The 7,930-nt window shown below is 41.7% G+C and overlaps 1 long non-coding RNA gene and 2 other non-coding genes across 5 annotated transcripts; all 3 read left to right on the top strand.

The window, feature by feature from the left end:
* Positions 1–2,717: 2,717 nt before the first annotated feature.
* LOC119287301 lies at positions 2,718–6,937 on the top strand. Of its 3 annotated transcripts, XR_005140813.1 has the most exons (4): positions 2,727–3,254; positions 4,981–5,092; positions 6,260–6,462; positions 6,591–6,937. It is a non-coding gene; the product is annotated as an uncharacterized LOC119287301 (long non-coding RNA). The 3 variants fall into 3 exon arrangements; XR_005140812.1 differs by having other exon boundaries at positions 2,718–3,254; positions 4,981–6,462; XR_005140811.1 differs by lacking the exon at positions 2,727–3,254 and having other exon boundaries at positions 3,261–6,462.
* Positions 4,020–4,115, top strand: LOC119290274. Its single transcript, XR_005141847.1, has one exon. It is a non-coding gene; the product is annotated as a small nucleolar RNA Z103 (small nucleolar RNA).
* Positions 4,369–4,463, top strand: LOC119290273. The gene has a single exon (XR_005141846.1). It is a non-coding gene; the product is annotated as a small nucleolar RNA Z103 (small nucleolar RNA).
* Positions 6,938–7,930: the final 993 nt, after the last annotated feature.

Raw genomic sequence — 7,930 nt, 5'->3', positions numbered from 1 at the left:
AAATCTTCCTTGGCAAATTTCCAAAGTTTTTGTCCACCTAGAAGCATTGTGAAGGAAGTACCATTTTTATATATCCAAATGACATGAAATTTGTAAAGTTCCTTCATATGACCAAATTATCACCCTCCTCCAAATTGCAGCTCAGTCAAATCATCTATGTGAGCCCAGGTTCAATTTATATTTTATGGCCAGATTGGCACGTTGCAAAGCAAGTGTTATCTAGACCCCTCCTATTACCCTCAAACTTTTTGGGCACTCTTCCATACCCAAATCATTGCCACGTGATAATAGTCAGCTCCATTTTCCTGGTAAATCTTTCTCAGGAAAATTCCAAAGTTTATATCTCGAGAGAAGCTTTGTGAAGTAAGTACTAGCTAGGCTTACCCAAATGATCTAAAAATTTACCAGTGCATGGCCATGCCTATGTAACTTACCTACACCAAATGTGAGCTCATTTCATTTATCCAATTTCTCTTGCTAATTTTCCCAAGTTTCTGTCTAGAGAAGAGCATTGTGAAGGAAGTACCACTTTGGCATGTCCAAATAGCATCGATTTTCTACAGTGTTTTCCTATGCCCAAATAACCATTCTCCACCAAATTTCAGCTCAATCCATTCATTATTTTGAGCCCAGCTTCAACATTCATATTTTTGTCCAATGTGGTACTTTGCAAAGCAAGTACCACCTAGGCTCCTCCTTTTGAGCTGAAAATTTGTGAAGATAGTCTTCTTAGCAGGTGATCGTCCTTAGCCAAAACACACGCCAATTGGCCATGTGCATTTCTCGTACCGCTAACCAAACACTTGGCTGCTAATTCTTATTTGAGCATAGTTCGGCCTCCTTGCGAGAAACTTCTGGTGTAATTTTATTCCTAGCACCTACCTGGGGAGTGCCCAACCCACTAGACATGCCTAGGCCACCCAGAACGCATGTTAACGCCACAGTCACGCGGTGAACACGCGGCGGGCATGTGAATTTACGCGCTTTGGAGTTGGGCCCCTCGGCTAGCGTCCAAACCTCGATGTATCGCCACCAAACCATGTATTTCTGATTAAATATGGCCTAGTATTTTATAAAATTGATTTGGTCCAATTTTGCAACAAATATATGGTAGGTCCTTCACAAAAAAACTCAATTCGGGCACTCGGAAAATGGAAAATGAATTTTCCGTGCAAAGAAAATGAAAACTCCCTTAGGCAACATTGTTTGGAATTCCAAGATGCACCCTTGTGCACCATATGAGATCATTTGAACAAACTATGCCATGAATGTGGCCATAAGATTGATCATTTGGCTTGAAAACCCTGAATCTTCACGCATGATAGCTCATTTCTGAGAACACTTTTTTAGAATAATTGCCGTATTACAAGTTTATTATTTTTCCTGGAAACTTGGTCACATATAATGACACAATGCGAAGGTTTTCCAATTTTTTAATTTTTTTAATTTTTTATGCCCGTTTCGAAATGCGATCAAAACGACGGGTTTGGCCGTTCCTAGCTAGTGGTTGAATCTTGGAAAACTTTTGATGTTTCTCTGATTAAATAGATACTTATGTACCTAGAAAAGATTTTTGGAAAAAATAAGAGCAAACTATGAGGCAGCTGCAGTTCAAATTTGACCCGCTTCCTGCTGAATCGGCAGGAATTTGTCTTTTTTACCAGAGGTGGATCAAGGCTTTTGACACCCAACCATTTGGTCAATTGTGAATTAAATATGGCCTAGTATTTTAGAAATTGATTTGGTCCAAATTTTAAACAAATATATGGTAGGTCCTTCACGAAAAAACTCAATTCGGGCACTCGGAAAAATGGAAAATGAATTTTCCGTGTAAAGAAAATGAGAACTTCCTTATCCAACATTGTTTGAGAACTTTCAAAATGTGATCAAATTTGACCGCGCGACCGTTCTTAGTTAGGTGCTTAATAATGCAAAACTCTTGGTTTGTCCATGATGAAATAGCTACTTTTGTAACTAAAAATGTTTTTTTGAAAAAAATAAATAGAAAACTATAAAACACATCTTCTATATCTAAATAGCTAGCCCCCACTAGCCTATTTCTCTCAACATGCAAGTATGCCACCTTATCATTCAATATGCATGGAGGAAGGTCCACCACAACATGCAATCATGCATAATAAAAACCACCTCAACATGCAAACATGCATGAGAATTTACATTCTATTATGATATTTACATTATACAATAATCAAACACCACATATCATATTTATTTTCAGCTTCTCATATTATATATTATTCAAATATTCATGTTCCATACAACCAATTCTAACCGAATATATTGCAAAACATTCCCGCAACAACGTGTGTGGTATCATCTAGTGTAGTTCAAATTTGACCCGCTTCTTGCCGAATTGGCTGTTTCACAAAATAGCTAGAAAGATCGAAAATGCAATCAAATTGGTAATCATCCATGAAAGGTGGTCTAACTTAAGTAAAAATCTTAGTGATGCCATTTTGTGAAATATTTTGGGTAGCTGCGTCAACCCCCCTGTTTTTAGCACTAAGAAGAGTAATCTTTAATAGCTCATTTTTTGAACCAATCAGGACGCACGGATCACCCCCTTTATTCGATCTGATCCGTCCTCCTGCTGATCCAGCGTCTCTCGATCCCCTCCTTCCCGAGAAACCCTAGGGAGCTGGTGTCCCCCTCTCCCCGATCCAAATCCCTCCTCCGCCGCCCTCCTCCCCCATCCAGATCCAGATCCCTCCCCTCCCCACCCCTCCCATCCACTCCCGCAGCCGACGCCCCACCCTCACCGTCGACGACCCACGCCGCCGCCGCACACCACCGCGCCCTCCCCTCACCCTGGCGCAATTCAATCCAACCCCGCGCGCACACCGCTGCCGCCGCCGTCGACCCCTTCCTCCCTCCCCTCCCTCACACCCATGGTGTTCGCGCTCAAGGCCTCCGCCTCCCCCGCCCTCACCACTGCCTCCTCGGCGGCGTTCCCCTCCTTCTCAGCCGCCTCCGCGGCGCCGAGGGGCCGCGCCGCCACGGCCAGGAGAGTCTCGCTCTACGGGGCCGCACCCGCGACCTGCTACCTCGCGCCTGCGACAACTCCGGCGCTGCTCCACCCGCGCCCGTGCCACCTGCCGCTCCCGCCGCGGCGCCACCGCCGAGGCCATCCCCGCCCACCATGACTTGGACGCCATGTGGGATGCCTGCCTCGACCTCTCCATCCGTCGCATCGCCTATGCCCCTCACCGGCTTCGGGGGCCTCATCCTCTTCTGTAAGATCCCCTCCGTCCCACCTCTCCCTTCCCCTCGCTGCATCGCGAGATCTGTTCGCTGCGCCTCCATTTGTATCTCGAGATATATTAGGCCGGCTGCCTTTGCTCTGATCGACAGGTTGGAGTCACGGATGAGTTGAACTCTCCCCTTTTCTCCTAAGATGACATACTTGCTTTCTTTCTCTGGCCTGATTACTAGAGTTATGAGCCATAGTTCTGAGTACAAGCCATATAAATAACAGAAGAAAACCATGAACCAAATTACCAGAAGTCATCTTCTGGAGTGCTTTGCTGACTTTAACAGATGTAGAATTGATACCATCACAGAGACCCTTGTCAGATGTAATGGCTACAATAACATTCTTCTTGACATTTACCCATGGCACTTGACAACAGCAGCAAGACCGTACTGCACCGCTGCTGAACTATTGGCCTGGCTGTGCTCTGTACCTTGATTTGGTTTTAAGTAGCAAGGAGTGCCTTAGTACTTTTGTCATGTGGTGTTAGTACTTGCATTCTGTTCTGTTTTGTGTTGTACTCCAATTAGGTGCTTGAAATTTCGTTAGTACCTCCAAAATTATCTCATGCTTTTAAGATGTGCCATTGTGTTGATATATTTTATCTTTATTTTTCTTTACATTTTATATGCTGTACCTATCTTGGTTTGAACTAGATAAGGATGATCCTTTACCTAGATGATAAACAATTAACTAGCTCAGCCTAAGCTATGATCTACAAATTTCTTGACGGACATGTACTACTTTGGTGGAGATGATGATCCTTTCCCCAGATGATCGACAATGAACATGCTGAGCGCTATAATTTCTCTTTAGGAGAAACCAAGCCAGGACTCTGATCTGCCCAGTAGTACAGATATTTGTTCTTTATTGCTTGCTACTGTTTTGTAGTTTGTTATCTTTCTTTGGCACCATGGATGTATTTTTTAATGTTTTGATATGCCCATTATGCGGTGAAAACTGATTACTAGTGGATCTATTCATATGGCCATCGAGTATGAGTCATAGTAATTCTCAAATTCTCCAAACAGATGTAGGTTTCTCTGTGCTAGATTTACTACAACATTCTATTTGTTTTCAATGTGCCATTCGATTTGGAGGATATGATGATCCTTTCCCCAGATGATTGGCAATGAACATGCTGAGCTCTATTATTTCTCTTCAGAGAAACCAAGCCAGTATTCTGATCCTCCTAGCCATTGTAGATGCCTGTATTCATATGGCCATTGTGGATAATTCTATGCTTTAATAATTCTCCTGATATATCACTGTTTATTAGTAGGATATTTCTTCTGCTTGGCCATAACAACAATTTCATGTTGTTTCTTTTGTAATTCGATGGTTGACAGTCTCATATATTACACTAGCTAATATATTACAACAGAATGAATCAACTACTCTCGTGGTCGATCCCATCCAATCTAGTATTATTTACCGTCTATCTGTCTGTATGTATTTACTCTGAACAAAATTCAGTCTGCACATCTGCATTTGCAATGCACAAGTACAGATACATCCGCCCCTGCTATTTTCTTGTTATACATTACATAGACGCATACACACGCCGGGCTATTTCTGTGTCTGTCTGCCTGGCCTCTCAAGGATGCATATCTCTTTCGTATGTATTGAATTTTGTAACAATTTTGTTTTCCTCATACTTACAAGATGATGTGCTCGCTACTTACATGTTTTCTGATGCCGCAACAAAGGACTATATGTGGTTTCTTCAGTGGGGTTGTCACTGTCGCTCCTCATGTTCAATAACATTTCAGCATTGGACCTGCTAGTCACCCAAGCCAAGCCTCGCATCGCTTCAACAAAGTGATACTTCTTCCAATCAACCCCTGCTTCGACTCTGCTCTTTTTTCCATCTTCTCTTATTTAAGCTAAGAAAGATTCTGAGTTTGCATCCATCTCATTACACTAGCTAGCAGAATATATTAGTTAAGGCAACTCTACTACATATCAATTTCCCGTACTGGATTGGTTCTATATTTTTAAAGTTGTTTCGTGGTGCATGAGCGCAACCAGAAGAAATATAGGCTTATGATGACAATTTTCCTTCTTAAGTAATCATAGTTGTTGGCTTCGGTAGCTTGCTGAATATGCTTTAGTTCATGGGTTCAAGTCCTGGAAACAGCCTCTTACAGAAATGTAGGGAAAGGCTGCGTACTATAGACCCAAAGTGGTCGGACCCTTCCCTGGACCCTGCGCAAGCGGGAGCTACATGCACCAGGTTGCCCTTTTTATATATAGAAATGACGTGCCTTCTATGCTTAAATGATTGTTTGGCTCTATATAATTCTTGACATGAATATCTTGACTTCCCAAACAAGTATAGGACTGTACCTATGCATACAGATTATCCTAACAAAACTGAAAATAAAAATTGAAGCATGAAATAAGCAATAAGTGGTTGATTTTTATTTGCATGTTAAGCGGAAAGTTGTAGCCAAGGCTTATATATTACGAAATATTGTCACACCTCTGAGCTTCTACTGTTGTTAGGGACATCATAGTGTGATCTTCATGATTTTTCACTTGACGATGTACTGATTCATTAGTCAAGCAGAGACCGAAGTCATCTTTTGCTACTGTTAGCTCTATGGATGTTTATTTACCTACAACTTCTGCCAGCTCTAAGTTGGTTATATAGCAGTTCAATTCAGTCAATCTGTTGGAACTCGTTTGTCTATTACTTGTATCCAGATTTTATATCCTGCCCTATGCCATTGTCGACTTGCTTAGATACATAATTGTTATGTCTTGCAATCTGGTATTGATGATTGTCAATGTATTCATTTATACCTTTATAGTGTACCTTGTATGTGACCCAGCTGATTTGTATAACAATGCTCTGTTTCCAATAGATGTATGTTGATGCCTGATGGCCGATTCCTTAAAACTTCACTGTTGCAGTAGCATTTTAACTTAGTGCATAGATGTATGAGCAATCACTTATGCTTGAAACCTTGCTCTCTTTCCCAGGAACCATCGTGGTCTGCGTCACTACTGGGGCAGGAGAGGAAAGACTGTTGGTGTCTCCAAGAAGCGATAAACTGCTTCAGAAAGATCCCCGCATAGCTTCACTACTACTGTGTTGGCCCATTTCCAGAATCGTAAGGAGTGTTCTTGTTTAGACGATCACCTTGGATGATGCTTTTGCTTAAGGAGAGGCTCAAGAAGATCAGGTATAAACTCCTCCCCCTCTTGTTCGTTTTTGCTTCATACTGTTTGGTGGTTGATACATTACTGTGCAAGTTCTATGGTATGTGAGTTCTTTCTGTTGCTGCAAGCATTGACACTATGTCATGTGCAGGGAGCTCCACATCCGAGTTTCAGCCATCCTCTACAGCAAGGAGCTCTGGGCCAAAGGAGCAAGCAGCGCTGCTAGTTCCTTGAGGCCAGATCGAGTAAGATGGCGCACCATGGCGTGTGGTGGCGTATTTTGCTTCCGAGAACAGTACTGTTTATTTGAAGTGAGATGTACTCATCTAGTGCCTGGCAAAAACTGAAGGATGAAGTGTCATGTACTGTCTATGTTGTAGTGAGCTATTGTAGGAGTGAAATGAAAATTTATCTGTTGGTGTATGTGCTATTTCCCTGTAATGTGTTGTGTACATTTTACTTGAACATTAAATTCCTAGAAAAAATGTTCTTACTGGACCTGATAGTGGCCACGGCCCAAATATACTTGTACTATTAAAATGCCATGGCCCAAAATAACCTGGGCTGAAAAGCTATTTAGAATTATTATAAGCACGCCTCAACTCAAATAGAAAATAGAAACAAAAAGGAAACAAACTATGTGGAAAGGTAAAGGCCCATTATAGAAAAGGCCCAAAAACATCAAGCAAAAAAATATTATAAAAGGCTGAATTAATGGGCTTGGCCCATGTAGAACACTGAATTGGACCGGGATGAATCTTACCGACGACCAATTCAATTGGTTGCAATTTTGCCACGTCAGCTTGCCACGTCGGATCCGACGTGTCCTGGGCAGACAACTAGGGACCAAAATAGAAGGTCATAGAATCCATGACCATTTGTTGTGAGAAGGTCGTTAATTTTCAGTTTACGACTGCCAGCTTTTGACCATTTATTTTGGTAAAAAAAGGTCGCAAATAAAAAACACTGACCTTTCAGTGACCAATAGTGATAGTCGCAAGTTGACATATTTTTTATAGTGATCGTTGATTGCTGGTAAAACATTGAGATGCCTGGTTTTTAAATTCTAATAAATCTAAAACTCATCTGAAATTCATGAAACTTGGCATGCTTTCATGGAGCGGCATCAACATGCTGTGGTAAATTTTTTGTCCCGTTTAGGGCAGGTTTGGGTATATGCTTCTCACAAATCAGAGCTTCTCACAACAAGCATCATGGTTTCGGTAGGGAATGCCCCACCTTTGGGGACGAAACGGTATCCACTGCCTCTTATTGCTTCCAAAATTTTCTTGTGTCAATATCGAACAATAGGAGTGTTGTGTCAATTTTTGTGATTTTCCGGGGTTCTTTTGGACATTTTTATGAATTAACTAAGTTTTCAATGCATTTATGTGCACAATTCAAATTTGAACATCATGCACATGCTCCAGTGCATATAAATTGGTTGAAAAATCAATTCTGTGTCCTTGGGTGCATGCTTAGGTCCAATGC

This window comes from Triticum dicoccoides, chromosome 4A, assembly GCF_002162155.2.
Source record: "Triticum dicoccoides isolate Atlit2015 ecotype Zavitan chromosome 4A, WEW_v2.0, whole genome shotgun sequence".
Taxonomy (NCBI): Eukaryota; Viridiplantae; Streptophyta; class Magnoliopsida; order Poales; family Poaceae; genus Triticum; species Triticum dicoccoides.
The sequence above is the reverse complement of the archived record's forward strand: the minus strand, read 5'-3'. Positions and strand labels throughout refer to the sequence as shown.